The 18,143-nt window shown below is 35.3% G+C and overlaps 1 protein-coding gene across 1 annotated transcript in view; it reads left to right on the top strand.

The window, feature by feature from the left end:
* LOC106663051 (zinc finger homeobox protein 4) overlaps positions 1-18,143 on the top strand; it is a 313,616-nt gene that overhangs the window by 20,288 nt on the left and 275,185 nt on the right. The gene's annotated exons all lie outside the window — the stretch shown is intronic.

The raw sequence follows: 18,143 nt of genomic DNA, 5'->3' as shown, positions 1-18,143 counted from the left end.
GTTTTTTGAGAAAAATCATTGATTTGGCTCACTTGATGGAAGGACGTCCTAGCTTAGCTCCATATAAAGACCTAGAGGAAACCTCAATTTCGGACGATAAAAACTTACTAAGATTAAGCCATACCGGACTGGCATACTGGCTTTCTGTTGAGCCAAGGAATGTTTGTGCTGCATTTAGAGTAAGATCATTTGTGTCACTTGATGGAACAATGTCATGGCTTGCCTCCACCAAAGCTCCTCACTTAGGGAAAAAGGATCGTTCTAAACCTAAAAATAATAGGCCAAACCGGACTCGCACAGACTGACATCCTTTATTAAGCTAAAGCTTACTTGACCTGCATTCATTTCTTCCTGGGAAGAAGGATAGTTATAAACGTAATGAGAATAGGCCATACCGGGCTGATACCGGAATCTTTTGATGTGCAAAAGCAGGCAGCTGAGAAAGGTCTTCGATGTAGTTCGCTTGATGGTATAGGCCATACGCTAATGACATAGTTGTGTTGCAGGGATTTCACGTCTTGGCAGCAATTAGAAACCGAGATCCTCAATCGAGGAAGAAACATAGCAACAAATCAACTAAGAATAGGCCATACGGGACAGACATGTCTACTGAATAAAAGGATGCATGTTACTTGTTGAAAGAATGGCTTGGCCCCAAATTGAATCGAGAGAAATCTTATATTAAAGGAGAAAGATCGGTCTAAACTGAAAAATATAGGCCACACGGGACTGACACATTGGCACCTTTGTTGAGAGAAAAATTTCGACATGTAGAGAAAATAGGTGCGCCTTACTTGTGGAAAGATGTCATTCCTTGGCTCGAAATAGAGATCGAGAGAAAACCGACTAAGAATAGGCCCTACAGGACTGACATTAATTTTTGGTCTAAAGCTGATATACGGGCCCATCATGTACATAGAGGTTCCTATCCTATTAGATGAAGTTTTGGTTTCATACAGACCGGGAGAAAACCTCAATTTCCGGTACCGACTACAAATAGACCATACGCGAGCGGCATTAGTTCTGTAACCAAGCTGTCCCTGCAATCATGTAGACACAGGTCATTTGATGTGCCTTATGTGTTTGAAGGATTTCTTGTCTTATCCGAGTAAGAATAGGCCATACACGGCCTGTTCCGATACCATCCAATATATGAATTGTTCTTAAGCTCTAGTCCAATTCCAGTAACATTGCATGTCTGAGCTAAATAATATGTCATATATCACGAATCGATCTGAATAGAGTTTTTTTTTCTACGCAATAAATAAAAATGATTTATTCGTACTTTCCCAGCGTCCCATGTTCATCGGTCATAAAGACACGAATTGCATTTTTGGGCTCGCTCGCTTTGAAACCCTCACGCTTCCCAGTTCCGGAACAAGCGGCGGGACGTGTAAAAATCCAATTTTTACAACTGGCCACCCCTAATAAAGACGCAGCGGTAATTAACGGGCCGCGGGGGTTGGCGTCCTTAGCGTGCAAACCGGGACCAGGTCGATAAGAAAGAGGGAGGAAAAAGAGTTAATTGCCCCCGAACCCTGGCACCTAGATTAGTTTTTCTTACCCTTTAACTAAGACCCACAGGGATAAGGCCTTTATTAAAATCATACGCTCTATTTACCAGTCCTGTCCTTATTGATCCTTTAATTTATCTCATTTTAATTTGTTTTTATTCTCATTGTTTTAAACAACCAAGAAACTAGATTCAGCATTTAAACATTACACGTGCACCCTTGACTTCATAACTATGTACCACCATATCGTGTTCAATACCTTTTTAATCTTGTAACACAGAAACGAGTCTATTATTTTATTAAGTTCAATTTATTAAAACTGTCTCTCAGTTTGAAAATCCTCCATTATTTAGGCACGTCATAAACATTTGAACATAAATATTAGGAAATTAATTTGACTACTGGCATTTTAGAATCTTGTCTGCCTTGCCCCTCACCACACACTTATTCTTTCTCAATCCGCCAACCTCCCTCTTTCTTTTTCCCTCTGTCTTTCCTCCTTTACTCTCTTCTTTCTTTTTTTATATGTTTTTCACAATCTTTCGCTTTGTTTAGCCTTTTTGCTATCGTTCTTTCTCTGATTGTCCTTCTCTCTTTCTTAGCATTCCTCTCTCTGCCTTATTGGTTTATTTTCCTGCTTTACTTTTCTGACTTTTACTCTCTTCTTTATTTTTTATGATTTTACCTTCCCAGTCTATTACTCTCTTTTTCTTATTTTTCACAATCTTTCTTCTTATTTAGCCATTTTGTTATCGCCTTTTCTCTGATTGTGTTTATCTATTTTAGCATTTCTCTCTCTCTCACTCTCTCTCTCTCTCTCTTTCTCTCTCTCAGCCTCTCTCTTTCTCTCCCAGCCACTCTCCTCTCTAACTTCCCTCTGTCTTTCTAGTTTATTTCTCTTCTTTACTTCTGTGTCTTTTACTCTCTTCTTTCTTTTCTATGGTTTTAACTTATCAGTCTGTTATGTTTCATGTGTTTTTCACCATCTTTCTTTTTTTATTAACCTTCGCTGTCGTTCTCTCTCTCCGATTCTGCTTTTCTCTTTTATAGCATTCCACCCTCTTCTCTCCCCATTTATTTCTCTTCCTCTCACTCTCTCTCTCTATATATATATCTCCCTTTCTGTCCCCTCTCCCTTTTTGTACAATCTTCCTTTTTCTTCAAACTTTTTACTCTCTTTATTTCTCCGATTTTGCTTCCCTGTTTCTTAACATTACTCTCTCTCTCTTTTTTCTTTTTTGTCTTTCTTTCTTTTTTCTCGGTCGTTTTCGTAATATTTCATTTTCTTAATTTATGAGTTAGTTTTTTTCTTTGCTTTCTGGTGATCTCTTTCTCCTTCCTCTCGCTCTCTCCTCTCTCTCATTCTCTCTCTTTTTTCTTTCTTTATCTATCTCATTTACACACGTTCTTTGTTCTTCCCTTTTTTGTGTGATCTTTCAATTTCTGTGTTGTTTCCGTAATCCTTATTTTTCATATTTTGCCCTTTCATTCGTGCTCTAATTTTGCTCCTCTCTCTCACTCTCTCTCTTTTTTCTTTCTTTGTCTATCTCTTTTACACACGTTCTTTGTTCCTCCCTTTTTTGTGTGATCTTTCTATTTCTGTGTTGTTTCCATAATCCTTATTTTTCATATTTTGCCCTTTCATTCGTTCTCTAATTTTGCTCCTCTCTCTCTCTCTCTCACTCTCTCTCTCTCTCTCTCTCTCTCTTTCTCCTCCAACCACTCACTTTCTCTCTCTTTCGTGCTTTATCTCTCTCCTTTTCCACTTGCTTTACACCTTTTTTTTGTGTTATCTTTCTGTTTCTATGAAGTTTTCACAATTTCAATTTTTTATTTTCATATTTTATCCTCTCTTCTCACTCTCTCTCTCTATCTCTCTCTCTCTCTCTCTCTCTCTCTCTCTCTCTCTCTCTCTCTCTCTCCCAACCACTCACTTTCTCTCTCTTTCGTGCTTTATCTCTCTCCTTTTCCACTTGCTTTACACTTTTTTTGTGTTATCTTTCTGTTTCTATGAAGTTTTCACAATTTCAATTTTTTATTTTCATATTTTATCCTCTCTTCTCTCTCTCTCTCTCTCTCTCTTTCTCTCTCTCTCTGCTTCTATGTATTTCTCTCTTTCTCTCTTACATCAATTCCTGGTGGCTTGGGGAATTTAAGGTTCCCATGCCCAGTATGTCAAGGTTTCAATGATAGACCATGCTGTACGTTGATTAATTTTTTTTTTTTTAAGTTGTGAGCCTACAGTTCCGCCATGGAGTCCGAATAGATTCCTATTCATTTATTGGCACTACCCAGCAACACGTCCTAGTTGGCCTTCCCATAGGTTCAGCGTTGGCCAGTTGATGATCCTTTTCGCATCCCTCAGTCCGGGAAAACATTCCCATCGAATTCTCGCATAGATATGTAAACTGGATCGTTTGTTACTTCATGGCATAAAATATTAAAGGTCTTACTGTCCGTTTTTAGAATTGTAACGTCACTAACAATTTGGGCTTTGATGTCTGTCGGTTATGGTAGATCGTATGTGTAATATAGATATAAAATGTCTATGGTCCATTTAAAATGATTTGAGACTGCAAATTTTGTCCGCCAGGTATCGCTTTATTCTTAGTTTTTATCTATTTCTTTCAGTCTCTTTACATGTACAAAGCTGATCTGTTGGTCCCATCTAAGCCGATTTATTTAGGGTTGTAGATTCTAGTTTCTGCTGTGTTATGTGTTGTATAACAAGTGTCAATTTTGCCGTTCTTTGTTTTGTGACTTTGATTTACATAGCGAGCAAATGCGGGATATATTTATTGCCACAAGGTTTGCTTATGACCATTATATTTCCTTCTTTATTATTTCATCAAGTCCGTCTAGTCTCGCTAAATTTAAAATAAATCGATTCAAAGATTTTAAAGTTCTTGTGGGTTGAGAATATTGTTTGATACTCCTCGTTTTGTTTTTTTGACTTTGAGTTGTGACACATTTTTAAAATACGCTTTGTTTCTTTGGTGTTAACGCATATAAAAAAAAATTAGGCCTCGCAAAAATAAAATCGTAATTTATAGTAAATCCTTAAAAAAGGACTTCTTTCGCGTAAACCACCCGTTTTATTGATAGGAAAAAAATTATAAATTGGATCGATTCCAAGATTAATCCAGTCAAGTTAATGACGAGGTTGCGACCCGGGTTTCTTGGGGAGGGTCTCGACGTCGTCGCAGGGCCATAAAATTCCTGCGTGTGGGTGCCGGGCGGCGGTATGTTACAAATATAGAAGTCCCTCTTTCTCCTTTTTACTCATTCTCGTTTCCCTTGCCATCGGTTGAAAAATTAAAACTCGAGTCTCAAAACCGATTCGGAGACCTCCCACGCCTTTCAAATTGGAAATACCAAAGCCCCCTACAAAAAGTCTGGCGACATTCGGAGAGCCATATGCCACTTTGTTTTGCATAACAAGAACGTATATCTCCTTTCCCTCAGGAGTAAATCATGGACACCGGTTCCAATCTTTATATATTTATTTCGACATTTCCATTTGAAAATTTCTTAGTTTAGTTTAATGCTTACCTGCTTTATATTTTAAAAAACCGCCATTTAACCCAAATGTACGACAGTAATAACCTCATTTGCGCAATAAATTAGCCTTGGGATGATAAATCTGTACTTTTGTCGCTTCGATCATTTCTGTTCGCTAATTTCACTGTTTTGGTCTGTCAGGCACGCCTTGGCTTCTCGCAATCTTCAGTGTTGGATTTGTGCAAGCAAAAAATTTTTATTATCAGTTTCATATTCAATGGCAGTTAAGTATTTGTGGAATTTTTTTCATCAGCCTGTAGTTTGATTATTTTCAATTATCATGGTTCGACAATCATAGCTATTTTGGTCTGTCTGACTCGTTTAGGCTGCTCGCAGTCTTCAGTGGAGGTTTTGCGCAGGCAAAAGTTTGTTAATATTAGTTTCCTTTAAAATAGCTACTATCCCTACGCCAATTTTCACTATTTCTGCTATTCTAATGATTTTAGGCTTCTCGCCATCTTCAGTGGTAGATTTGTGTACGCGAAAATTTGTTTCTGTTAGTTTCATATTCAATTCCCGTCACATATTTCTGTGATTTCTTCATTTGATTAACCTATAGTTTCTAATGATTTTAGGCTTCTCGCCATCTTCAATGGAGGTTTTGCGCAGGCACAAGTTTGTTAATATTAGTTTCCTTTAAAATGGCGGCCAAGTAATAGTGGGATTTTTTCATCAGTCTGTAGTTTGATCATTTTCAATCATCATGGTTCGACAATCATAGCTATTTTGGTCTGTCAGACGCGGTTAGGCTTCTCGCAGTCTTCAGTGGAGGTTTTGCGAAGGCAAAAGTTTGTTAATATTAGTTTCCTTTAAAATGGCGGTCAAGTATTTGTGAAATTTCTTCATCAACCTGTAGTTTGATCATTTTCGATCATCATGGTTCGACAATCATACCTATTTTGGTCTGTCAGACGCGTTTAGGCTTCTCGCAATCTTCAGTGGTGGATTTGTGCGGGCCAAAAAAAATTTAATATCAGTTTCATATTCAATGGCAGTCAAGTAGTTGTGGAATTTTTTCATCAGCCTGTAGTTTGATCATCATGGTTCGACAATCATCGCTATTTTGGTCTGTCTGACGCGTTTAGGCTTCTCGCAATCTTCAGTGGTGGATTTGTGCACCAAAAAATTTTTATTATCAGTTTCATATTCAATGGCTGTCAAGTATTTGTGGAATTTTTTCATCAGCCTGTAGTTTGATCATTTTCAATCATCATGGTTCGACAATCATAGCTATTTTGGCCTGTCAGACGCGTTTAGGCTTCTCGCAATCTTCTGTGGTGGATTTGTGCAGACAAAAGTTTTTAATATCAGTTTATTCAATGGCAGGCAAGTATTTTGTGGAATTTCTTCATCAACCTGTAGTTTGATCATTTTCAATCCTCATGGTTCGACAATCATAGCTATTTATGACTGTCAGACGGTTTAGGCTTCTCGCAATCTTCAGTTTTTTTGCAAGAGAAAATTTCTTTCTTTCAGTTTCATATTCAATGGCAGTCACATATCTGTGGGATATCTTCATGTGATTAACCTATAATTTTGTCATTTTCTATCATCCTGCTACGCCAATTTTCACTATTTCTGTTATTCTAATGATTTTAGCCTTCTCGCCATCTTCAGTGATAGATTTGTGTACGCGAAAATTTGTTTCTTTTAGTTTCATATTCAATTCCCGACACATATTTGTGTGATTCCTTCATTTGATTAACCTATAGTTTTTAATGATGTTAGGCTTCTCGCCATCTTCAGTGGTAAATTTTTGAAGAGGAAATTTGTTTATTTAGTTTCATATTCAATGGTAGACACGTATTTCTGGGATTTCTTCATGTAATGGACCTGTAGTTTGGTGATTTTCGATCATCTTAGCCCATCAATCTCCGCTATTTTGGTCTGTCAGATTCGTTTAGGCTTCTCGCCGTATTCAGTGCTGGATTTTTATTTTCAAAGTGTTGTTTCTTCCATATTCAATGGCAGTCACGTGTTTATCGGAATTTCTCATGCGATGAACTTGTAGATTGGCCATGTTCGATCATTCTTGTCCGCCAATCATCGCTTATTTGGTCTATAAGACGGTTTTAAGTTTCACGCTTTCTTCAGAGCTGCTGCAATATAGAATGGATGGAATAAATTTCTGAGTGTGTCCATGAGGACTTCATGTGACTTGTTTGTTCCTTTTCAATCGATTTGGGGCCCCTATCCCCGTTGCTTTTCATATGTCAAAAGCATTCAAACTTCTCGCCATCTTCAGTACTCTTTAGTTTCATACTGAATGGTTATACGATGTACGATTTGTCTTTGATGTTTTCATATGATGAACAGTTCGACTGATTCCAGGCAACTTAGTCCTATTCTCGCCATTTTATTATGTCATACGTTTCAGGCTTCTCGGTATCTTCAGTGGTGGATTTGTTTTGTTAAAATTTGTTTCTTTACTTTCACACTGAGTGGTTGGTATATATTTCTAAGTTTCTCAATGAAATCAGAAGGTGGTAAACCTTTAACTTTGTGGTTTTCTATGAATTCAATTCTCGTCCTTACTAGCCTTCATTAACAAATTTTGAAAAAATTTTTGGTTTTTTCAGATTTGTATTAATTGGATGATGTTTTGTTGGGTGATTTTTGTTTGATGTTTGTCATGACATGAACCTCCAGTATAGTCGTTTTCGCTAAATCACATGCCGTATAGTACTGACTGAGTCTACGTCATCTTCAGTGAGCAGAGTAATGATCAGCGTTTTCGACCCGCCCGAAAAATTAAACCAACAAACATCTTAGACGATCGATTCTGCATTACTATGGTGTTCTTAAGTGTACCCCTTAATCGACCTGACCTATCATTGCTGTTTTGGTCTGGGCGTGTGGTAGGTTATTGTACTAAAATCAGTTGCTGACACTTCAATTAGGTTCATTGTTGTACTTCGTCCAATTGGAGGACAATAGAACGTCCTGTAGCATTGAAGCAACAGCATCAACTACGAATTGTTATTGTCTTTCTAATTGCTTGAATGATTTTTGCCAAATACATCGAGCCGATTATTTTTTCTATTTGCCTTGGAACATGCACAGAGTAATAAATATTGTACTATTAAAGTTTTTTCCCTAATATTTACAGTACTGACATATCCTCGCTAAGATTGATACGGTTTGGCCCCAAGATCAAAACGGATTTACATCCCTTTTATTTATCCAGCTTATGTCCCGACGTCCGTTTGGCACGGGTCGACGCCGTTGATTTAATGAACCTCCCAAAGGTCGAATTTTTACTTCGTACTCCGACAATCGATGCATAATTACATCGCCATATTCTTCCAGTTACTCGGCTCCAAATTACAGGACGGTGTCGCCCGTAAGCGCATTCCGTCCAATTGGAGGTAATTGCGCCTTCCCACGACACCGATGGCGTCTTTACCTTCATCACCGGTCATCACGAACCCTGATGAGGAGAGTTCGGCTACCGGCAAGGAATGAACGTGCGATGTTTCATATTAGGACTTTTTTTTCAAACACCAATTGTTTGTCTTTTTTTAATCATCATATAGAAAATTATTATTCATGTAACTGGAGACGTTGGGAAGAAGGAGAGAGAGAGTGAGAAAGTGGAAGACTAAGTAAGAGAAAAGCAGAATCAGAAATGCGAAACAACAAACTAAAATCAGAAAAAGGACAAGAAGGAGAAAGATTAGGAAAGAAGGGATGTAATTAAGAAACACAAAAATCATGACAACGACATTCAAAAAGAGAAGGAGGGAGCGTCAGGATGAAAGAGAGACATAAAAAGTGGAAGGGTGAGAAATAGAAAGGAGAGTCAAGCAAAGAAGCTGATCAGAAAGGAGAAACAACAAAGTTAAGTCAGAAAAAGAACAAGCAGGAGAACGATGGAGTAAAGAGGCAAAAAGATTCGAAAAATGAGAAACTGTGAAAACGACATAGAAAATAAAACGGTGAAAGCGAAATAAAGGAAAAGAAAAAACAGAGATGGATAGATAGGTAGGTAGAGAGAGAGGTAGAGAGAGAGAGAGAGAGAGAGAGAGCAAAAAGTAATACAAAGTCAGAAAAAGAACGAGAAAAATTGAGTAAGGAGTGTAAAAGATTAACAAAATGAGAGATTGTGGAAACGACATAGAAAATAAGAAAGGGAAAGAGAAATGAAGGAAAAGACAAAGCAAAGAGAGAGTGAGAGAGAGAGAAAAAGGGAGACATTGAAAAAAGTAATACAAAGTCAGAAAAACAAAAAGAATGAGAAAAATTGAGTAAAGAGTGTAAAAGATTAATAAAATGAGAGATTGTGGAAACGACATAGTAAATAAGAAAGGGAAAGAGAAATGAAGGAAAAGACAAAGGAAAGAGAGAGCGAGAGAGAGAGAAAGGGAGACATTGAAAAAAGTAATACAAAGTCAGAAAAACAAAAAGAATAAGAAAAGTTGGGTAAGGAGTGTAAAAGACTAAAAAAATGAGCGAAACGACATAAAAAATAAGAAATGGAAAGAGAAGTGAAATAAGAAGAGAAAGGAGAGAGAGATTGAGAGAGAGAGAGAGAAAGAGCGAGGGAGAGTGAGAGAGAGAGAGAGAAAGAGATATAGAGATAGAGAAAGGGAGGCAGGGAAAAAATAATATAAAGTTAGAAAAAGTACAAGAATGAGAAAGATATACAGTGAAACCGATTATTAAAAACAAAAATAAAAATAAATTAAAATAAAAACGACATAGAAATAGAGAAAAAGAGAGGTAAAGAAAGAGAGTAAAAGAAAAAATATTTAGAGAGAAAGAGGAACAAAATCTGAGCAAGAACGAGAGTGTAAAATATGAATAATTAAAAATTAAGATTGTGAAAACTATATAGAAAGAGAGATAACACAAAAAAGAGAGAAATGAAAAAGGTGAAAAAGGAGAGAGATAAAAAAGAAAGAGAGGAAAAATGAGTGAGTGAGAGAGAGGAACAAAATCAGAGCAAGACCTAGAGGGTAAAATATGAATAATTAAAAATTAAGATTGTGAAAACTACATAGAAACAGAGAGATAACACAAAAAAGATAGAACTAAAGAATGCAAAAGAGTAGAGAGATAAAAAAGAAAGAGAAGAAAAATGAGTGAATGAGAGAGAGAGGAACAAAATCAGAGCAAGAACTAGAGGGTAAAATATGAATAATTAAAAATTAACATTGTGAAAACTATTGTACATAGAAAAAGGGAGATAACACAAAAAAGATATAACTAAAGAATGCGAAAAAGGAGAGTGATAAAAAAAAGAAAGTGAGAAAAAGTGAGTGAGAGGGAGAGAGAGAGAGAGAGAGAGAGAGAGAGAGAGAGAGAGAGAGAGAGAGAGGCATAAAATCAGAGCAAGAACGAGAAGGTAAAATATGAATAATTAAAAATTAAGATTGTGAAAACTACATAGAAACAGGAGATAATACAAAAAAGTGAGAAGTAAAGAATGTGAAAAAGGAGAGAGATAAAAAAAGAAAGAGAGAAAAAGTGAGTGAGAGAGATAGAGTGAAAGATAATGGAGAAAGAAAGATAGGGCAAAAAATGCAAAAAGCCAAGTAAGAACAATTTAAAAAAGAAGAAGAAAAATTTGAGATTTAAAGTGAAAGAAAAACAGAGATAGTACAGAGCGAGGGGTTAGACGAGAGAGTTTGTTAGTGAACGACAGAGTAATAAAAAGAAGGAAATAATTACAAAGTAAGTTAGAATGAGAGGGAAGTAATAAAGAAAGGAGTGTAGAAAAATATTGCATAGCAAGAAAACAACGATAGTTAGGATCAATAAAGCCCTCTGCAGAACTTTGAAATAGCTAACATGAAAATCAAAACTGGAAAAACAATATTCCCAAACGGTCTGTTTTCTTTAGGACGAGGAGGAGTAAACCGTGTATCGAAATTTCTCCCACATTTATTTAGATTTCCTGTGTAGTAATTTTCAAGTTGGCATTTGTATAATGGCGCTGTTCCTTCCAAGGCTGGAGCAGGTAATAAGTTTGAATAGAGCTTTATTTTCGAATGGATGGTTCCGATAGCACCTGGCCCTTTATAAGTCCCAAGGAACAACATTCGTAGGAGTCCCCGGTAGCCCGATTCAAATAGGAAATAGTTATTAAAAACCTTAAAGTCTCAAACTGTTCCGTCCATTCCCTCGTATAGATTTCAGCGTTGATTAGGATCAATCGTTTCCCAACGGACTGTAATAGGAATCCACCCTAGGAACTGGTTCGAGATAGGGGAGTGATGATGCTCTATGGGGTGTTTATTGGGGCGCGGTGCTGTCAGAAAGGGCGGCCTGGGGAAGGGTACGAGATTTATTTTCAAACATCCCAGCGTGACACCTTATTTCTTTTTCCTCGGCACACTCTCAATGGAAAGTTAATGTATTCGGTACTCGGCACTGTTCCCGGCGTACCCGATACCCGAACCCAACGGATCGCTAAGGAGGCCCGGAGGGAAATTGTTTTATCGATCCCGCCTCTTCAGTTCAAATCGGTTTAACGGATTTGCATGAAACGACACCCTGGAAATGGAAAAAATCCGATAAGGGATAATCATCGAAACGTACAAATAAATATATTATAGATGCGTTATGGGCGATTTTAAACATATGAAGAGCTTACTTTCAAAACACTTGTCTTATAAATTTACTATTGTTTAATATTCTTTTTTGTTTATCTACACTTCTTCTACGATACACTTTGCGATACGCATTTCTTCTTCAGGAGAACCTGCACTTTTTGTTTAAGCATCTCGGAGTGCAAAAGATTAATAAAATGAGATACTGTGATAACGACATAGAAAATAAGAAAGGTGAAAGAAAAATAAATAAAAACTAAATATATATATATAGAGAGAAAGAGAGAGAAAGAGAAAGAGAGAGAGAGAGAGAGAGAGAGTGAGAGAGAGAGAGAGAGAATGAAAGTAATACAAAAAATAGTCGGAAAAAGAACAAGAATGAGAAAGATAGAGTAAAGAGTGTAAAAGATTAAAACAATGAAAGATTGCGAAAACGACTTAGAAAATAAGAAAGGTGAAACGGAAATAAAGGAAAAGATTAAAATAGAGGGAAACAGAGAAAAAGTTATATAAAGTTAGAAAAAGTACAAGGTTGAGAAAAATAGACAGTGAAACGGATTAAGAAAAACAAAAATTATAATTTTTATTTAGAAATCGTGAGATGCGGTCTGGTGTGATGTAGGTTTCAGAAAAACACTTTCTTTATCGTGCCAACGTTTCGATCTTTATTGAGATCATCTTCAGGGCTCAAAGTGTTTGTCTTCTGTGTAATTGTGCCATTCTTCCGTGTCGTGTCTAGAGTGCCCACTAATCACTAATCACCACAAAAAAAAAAATTATAATAACGACCTAGAACTTGAGAAATTAGAGAGGTAAAGAAAAAGGAAGAAATGAGAGAGAAAGAAAGAGGAAAAAAATCAGAGCAAGAACGAGAGGGCAAAACATGAAGAATTAAAAATTAAGATTGTGAAAACTACATAAAAAGAGAGGGATGCATAAAATAGAGACCTAAAGAATGTGAAAAAGGAGAGAAAGAAAAAAAGAAAGAGAGAAAAAGTGAGTGACGGAGAGAAAGAGAGAGAGAGAGGGGGGCAAAGGAGAAAGTAATACAAAGTCAGAAAAAGGACAAGAATGAGAAAGATTGAGTACAGAGTGTAAAAGATTAAACCAATGAAGGATTGCGAAAACGACTTAGAAAATAAGAAAGGTAAAAGGGAAATAAAGGAAAAGAATAAAAGAAATGGAAACAGGAAAAAAGTTATATAAAGTTAGAAAAAGTACAAGAATGAGAAAAATAGACAGTGAAACGGATTAAGAAAAACAAAAATTATAATAACGACATAGAACTTGAGAAAGTAGCGAGGTAAAGAAAGACAGTAAAGGGAAAAGGACGAAATGAGAGAGAGACAGTGAAAAAAGTAATACGAAGTCAGAAAAAGAACAAGAGTGAGAAAAAGGGAGTAAAAAAAAGATTTAAAAAAATGAGAGATTGCGAAAACGACACAGAATAAAAGAAAGGGAAAGAGAAATGAAGGAAAAAGAAAAAAGGAGAGGCAGATAGAGATATGGAGAGAGAAAAAAATCAGAGCGAGAACGTGAGGGTAAAATATGAAGAATTAAAAATTAAGATAGTGAAATCTGCATTGAAAGAGAGGGATACACAAAAAACAGAGACCTAAAGGAAGTGGAAAAGGAGAGAAATAAAAACAGAAAAAGTGAAAAAGTGAGTGGCGGGGAGAGAGAGATAGAGAGGAACGCTATGATAGAAAGATTGTGAAAAAGACAGAGAAAAACGGCAAAAAGAGAAAAATACAGAAAAAAAGAGAGAGGACGGGAGAAAGCGAGAGTGAGAGAGAAAAGGTGGAAAGAGATTGTGAGAAAGAGGGAAAATGAGAAGAAAATGAACAGATAAATATTTAGAGGAAGAAAACAATTAAAGATCATTGCTTCTTATGACGGTGTCAAAAGTTAGTATTTTGTAAACATTGGAGATACATTTACACCAAGAGAGGCCAAAAGTTAACATTTTGCAGGCTATATCTCGAACTTCATTTGTTCAATTATAATCTAATCAATTAATTTCGTAGTTTTGGTCGTTAATTTTAAGCTACAACCTAAAGTTGAGGTGTTTTTTTAGATTACTTTTTGTCTTTGTTGCTTTACAAAAAGAATTTTGAAAAAGTCTTTAAGTCTTTTTCCACGTCAGTCTGCTGACGAGATATAGACTAAGTCTTAAGAGACTTGAAGAAAAGTGGGAAACACAACTTTCCAGAAACAGTTCTGATCTAGCTCTAATTTTTCCAGTTGCTGGCCATTTGTTTAGTTGTGAAGGCAGTTTTTGACACAAAATAAACATAAAATACGAGAGATTAATATATGCTGAGTTTAATCAAGGCCAGATATATCAGGACACTTTATTTCATAAAATGATTAGGACTACTTATAATCCTCAGAATATCAAGGATCTAGTTTCATTATTTACAGAAACGGTTGTTTGATAAAAACAAAGAAAAATACGTTACAATTTTTTTTTAGTTAATTCAAGATTTTTCAAATTTGTGCTGAAGGTTGCTGAAGTAATAAATAGGTGATCCGGTGTAGTTATAATGGGAATGATATCTTTATAATTTTGAGTACAATTGTTTCGTTTTTTTGGTGCGACGGATTGGTTATTTTTTTCCCCTTGTCATCCCACCCCTAACCAAGAGGGTGTGAGGCTTAAAACCATTCTGACCTTCTTCCACCCCCGGAGACCGGGGCGGTTTCTGAGGTTCGTGTTGCGTCCGGGGGTGGTGTGTGCGCGCGCGTGTGTGAGTGTGTGTGACCACAGCGGTGGCAACAGGTAGACCCTTTACACTTGTCCGAGATGTTCTACAGGAAACTCACACCCTCGAGGGGTGGGGGTCGCCTTTAAAATAATGCCCCTTTCCTTCCTCGATGGGGGCTTTTGGTGAGAAAAGCGCCCGTTTCAACAAACAACTGTAGAAGTAAGAAACAAAACAAAATTAACAAAAAATAATAAACAAACCATTCATAATTTTAAAAACCACGTACAACACAGCTAAGAACATTTTTGCTTTTTTTTTAATCATTGATTCAATCCAGACGCAGCTGCTATGCAAAACAGGGCACGGGTCAAGTAAAGAAAAAGGGTTAAACAGATTTGAATAAAGGGGGACAAACATTTTGACAAGGCTTTTGAACAAGTTATTCAAGGTAAACAAACCTCTCAGGGATAACTTGGCTCCGATGTATCTCTTGTCAAGTTACAATTGATTAAATCCCACCGCTAAAATCGAAATTAGATCAAAAAGAGTCAGATCGAATCTTAAACATTTTTTTTTAATTGTTTTACATACAAATTGAAACAGAAACTGCCAAGAAAAACGCCGTATATTGAACCGCAACACATATACACTTACAATGACCGGATTTTTCCATGAGCACGTAAAAAAACCACATTTTTTCCCCAAAAAATCGCGAAAATCTCGAAAACGCTTCAAAAATCGGGCAAAGCGGTAGATGACCAATTGCTAGCTTATTAAAATTTCCCATCAATTCCTGTAGGACGCCGATCCAGGACGATTTCCTGGTTCCACAACTCAATTTGAAGTTTTTGCAAAAAATTCAAAAGTTGCTACGTTCTAGAATTTTTCGAATTTACTGATGAATGACTGAATCTAGGAAAACATTAAAAAAAGCCATCTTGTTCAGTGTAAAATTTTCTAAAATGTGAGACCTAGTGCAGGTGTGTGACTTAAAAGGCTGAGAAAATATGAATTTTCGAATTTGGACATTTTTCGTTCAAAAACCAAGTGGTCGTTTTCTTTATTGGCCAGGGTAGTTTGTGATAAATCGGCATTGCCATTCTCAACTACACTGCCACCTAGATCATTAATTAAATTAAATCATTCTATTTAAGCTTAGAAATCATTTATTTTATAGTTAACATAATCAAATAAACACAAAAATTAAAATATTACAAATAAATCGAGTACACATTTTTAACATCGTTTAAGTTTATTTATTTTAGCTCTGATTCCAACCTCCAGCCGTCATATTTTTAATTACTATTTTAATACTATTTGATGTTAATTTATTGAAAAAAATTATACAATAATTTTTATAAAAATGTATTATCCATTGAAATCGATGGAGGAAATTTCAAAAGGAATAAAATTAGGGCAAATCGAGAAGGTCTTTGAAATATAAGAAAAAAATGAGAACCAAAAGCTTATCGTCGATGTCAGGCATTGTGTTGATATTTTATTTTATCGCTGTTTCCACAATCTTTAGCAGCCCAATTGATTTTTATTTTTTATTAATGAATTAAAAATCAGATTATCAGAATATAAACAACTTTTTCAACCTATACGGGGTGATGTTTCCGGATGGCTGCTGGTCTTAAATATAAATTTAAAAATTTAAAATCCGATTGGACCATTGTTTTCAGCGTAACAAATCTTTTAAAACGATGTGCTAGGGTTGTATTTGAAATTTTTATGTTGACCTGGGCCTGAGGTACCCTGTATCATTTTTCTCCAAAAAAAGGTAAAAATTTGAAACTAGACTAAAAAATATTAAACACGGATTTTTCGTATTTTTGATAACGTCATTAGTTCAAGAGAAATTCCGCTGGTACAACTAAAAAGTCACAATAAGTGAAAATTTGCTATGAAAATTCCGCGGGGAAAAATATGGCAAATCGTACCCTGCCAGCTAGATCGTATTAATAGTTGAAAACATCATATAAACTATTATTTATATACAGAAACTTCAATATTAATCGTATAGTTTGACTTTTGACAAATAAAATAATAAAATGAATCGTCGATATCATTTGTGCTGATATTTTATTTCAACGATCTTTCCATAACCTCCAGCTACCTAAATTGATTTGTCTAATTTATTATTAATAGTTAAAATATTCTAGTAGAAAAATGTTTAAACCTATAATCTTTGAAATTGACGGGAAAATTTTCAAAGTGAATAAAATTGAGAGAAATCGAAAGAGCTATGTAAACCTACACTGCCACCTTGATCATTAATTGAATTTGAATGTAATAGTTAATTTTCCACAACCATCTGCTGCCCAAGTTGATTTATATTTTTGATAATTTAAAATCAGAGTATGCAAGTCGAAACATTTTCAACTTATATTTGTTGAAATGAGGGAGAAAATTTCGAATGGAGTAAAATTGAGGCAAATCGAAAGGGCTATCTAAACCTACACTGCCACCGAGATTATTAATTAAATTGGCATATTTTATCGGTCAGTTAAAAAAACATTATCTAAATTCCAATTATTAAACAAAACCATTTAAATACAACTCATAGATTAAGGTCTTTGACGTCTACAAAAATACATAAACATAAAACCATGCTAGTCAAATAATCTGTATAATATATATGATCTAAATAAAAAATATATTATTTTAAAAAACCGTAATTAAAACAACTAATTTTTTGAGAAATGACAACCAAGATAAGTCCTTTATTACTTATATTTAATATTTACGTATATTCCGTATATTTGCCAAAATTGAAAAAATTCCTACTTAAATGTACTTTTGTTGATATTTATCAAAAATTTTAGAAGGTTGTTTTTCCTTTTTCAGCCTTATTTTTGTAGATTCAAAACTAATAACTGTACTATATATCATTTTTGAAATATATTCTTCATAAAATTGACGTCATGCCCATGTCGAATTTCCTGTAAGTGTAATCGTTACTGTTCAAATTACAAAATCACCTACAAATATTAATGCCTTTTTTAATATAAAAAAAGTGTTAAACAAAAGGTAAAAATCAAGAAGATTTTATCCTGGAAGAGATAATATTACACAATAAGACGAAGAGCTTGTAGAGGTCAATATTGACTCCAAATTCTGCACAAGCTTCACTGATCATTTAGATTCTTTTTGAAAAACAATTTTTTTCCTTACTTTGACTATTTAAAACGTGGTCCTGTGGTTAATTTCTTACACTTATTAGTCGAATAATTTTATGTAAAATCATTATTTCTTATTTTTTATGTTGGTGGAATCCTGAAAGGTATGTAGTTTTTATTTTTATTATTTTTGTAAATGTATTTGCAAATTTTAAACGTTTTTGTAAAGCATATTCTCGCACATTGTTCAGGAAAATTTAGGATAAATGGGTATTCCGAAAATATCTTTATTTTCAATCCAGCCAAAAACTTTTGCAGAATCTTATTATCAGATCATTTTGAAAGACCATACAGAATTAGCTTTATTCTCACTTTTTCCTACTTTTTCATCTCTAGACATTTAAATGGCGTCGTGTAATTAATAAATTCACCGGTTGCTATAAAAGGCCGACGACGTCAAAACAGCAAACTCGACCAATTGGCAGGTGAAAACCAGTACTAATCTCCATCTCCTTCTTCCATCGACTGGAAAAATATAGACATAAACGTATTTTTTTTTCATCCGGCCTGTGTCTTAAAGCTCTTTTTAACGGGATTTCAAAACCGGTATCTTTGAAATGTCTTGATCCGCAAAACGCTTCTTACTATGCAAATGCGCGTTAGCGGCTCTCCGAGTGACAAAGT

The sequence above is a fragment of the Cimex lectularius genome, unplaced genomic scaffold (genome assembly GCF_000648675.2).
Source record: "Cimex lectularius strain Harlan isolate CLEC.00 unplaced genomic scaffold, Clec_2.1 scaffold185, whole genome shotgun sequence".
In the NCBI taxonomy this organism is placed as follows: Eukaryota; Metazoa; Arthropoda; class Insecta; order Hemiptera; family Cimicidae; genus Cimex; species Cimex lectularius.
This window is presented reverse-complemented; position numbering and strand designations above follow the sequence as displayed.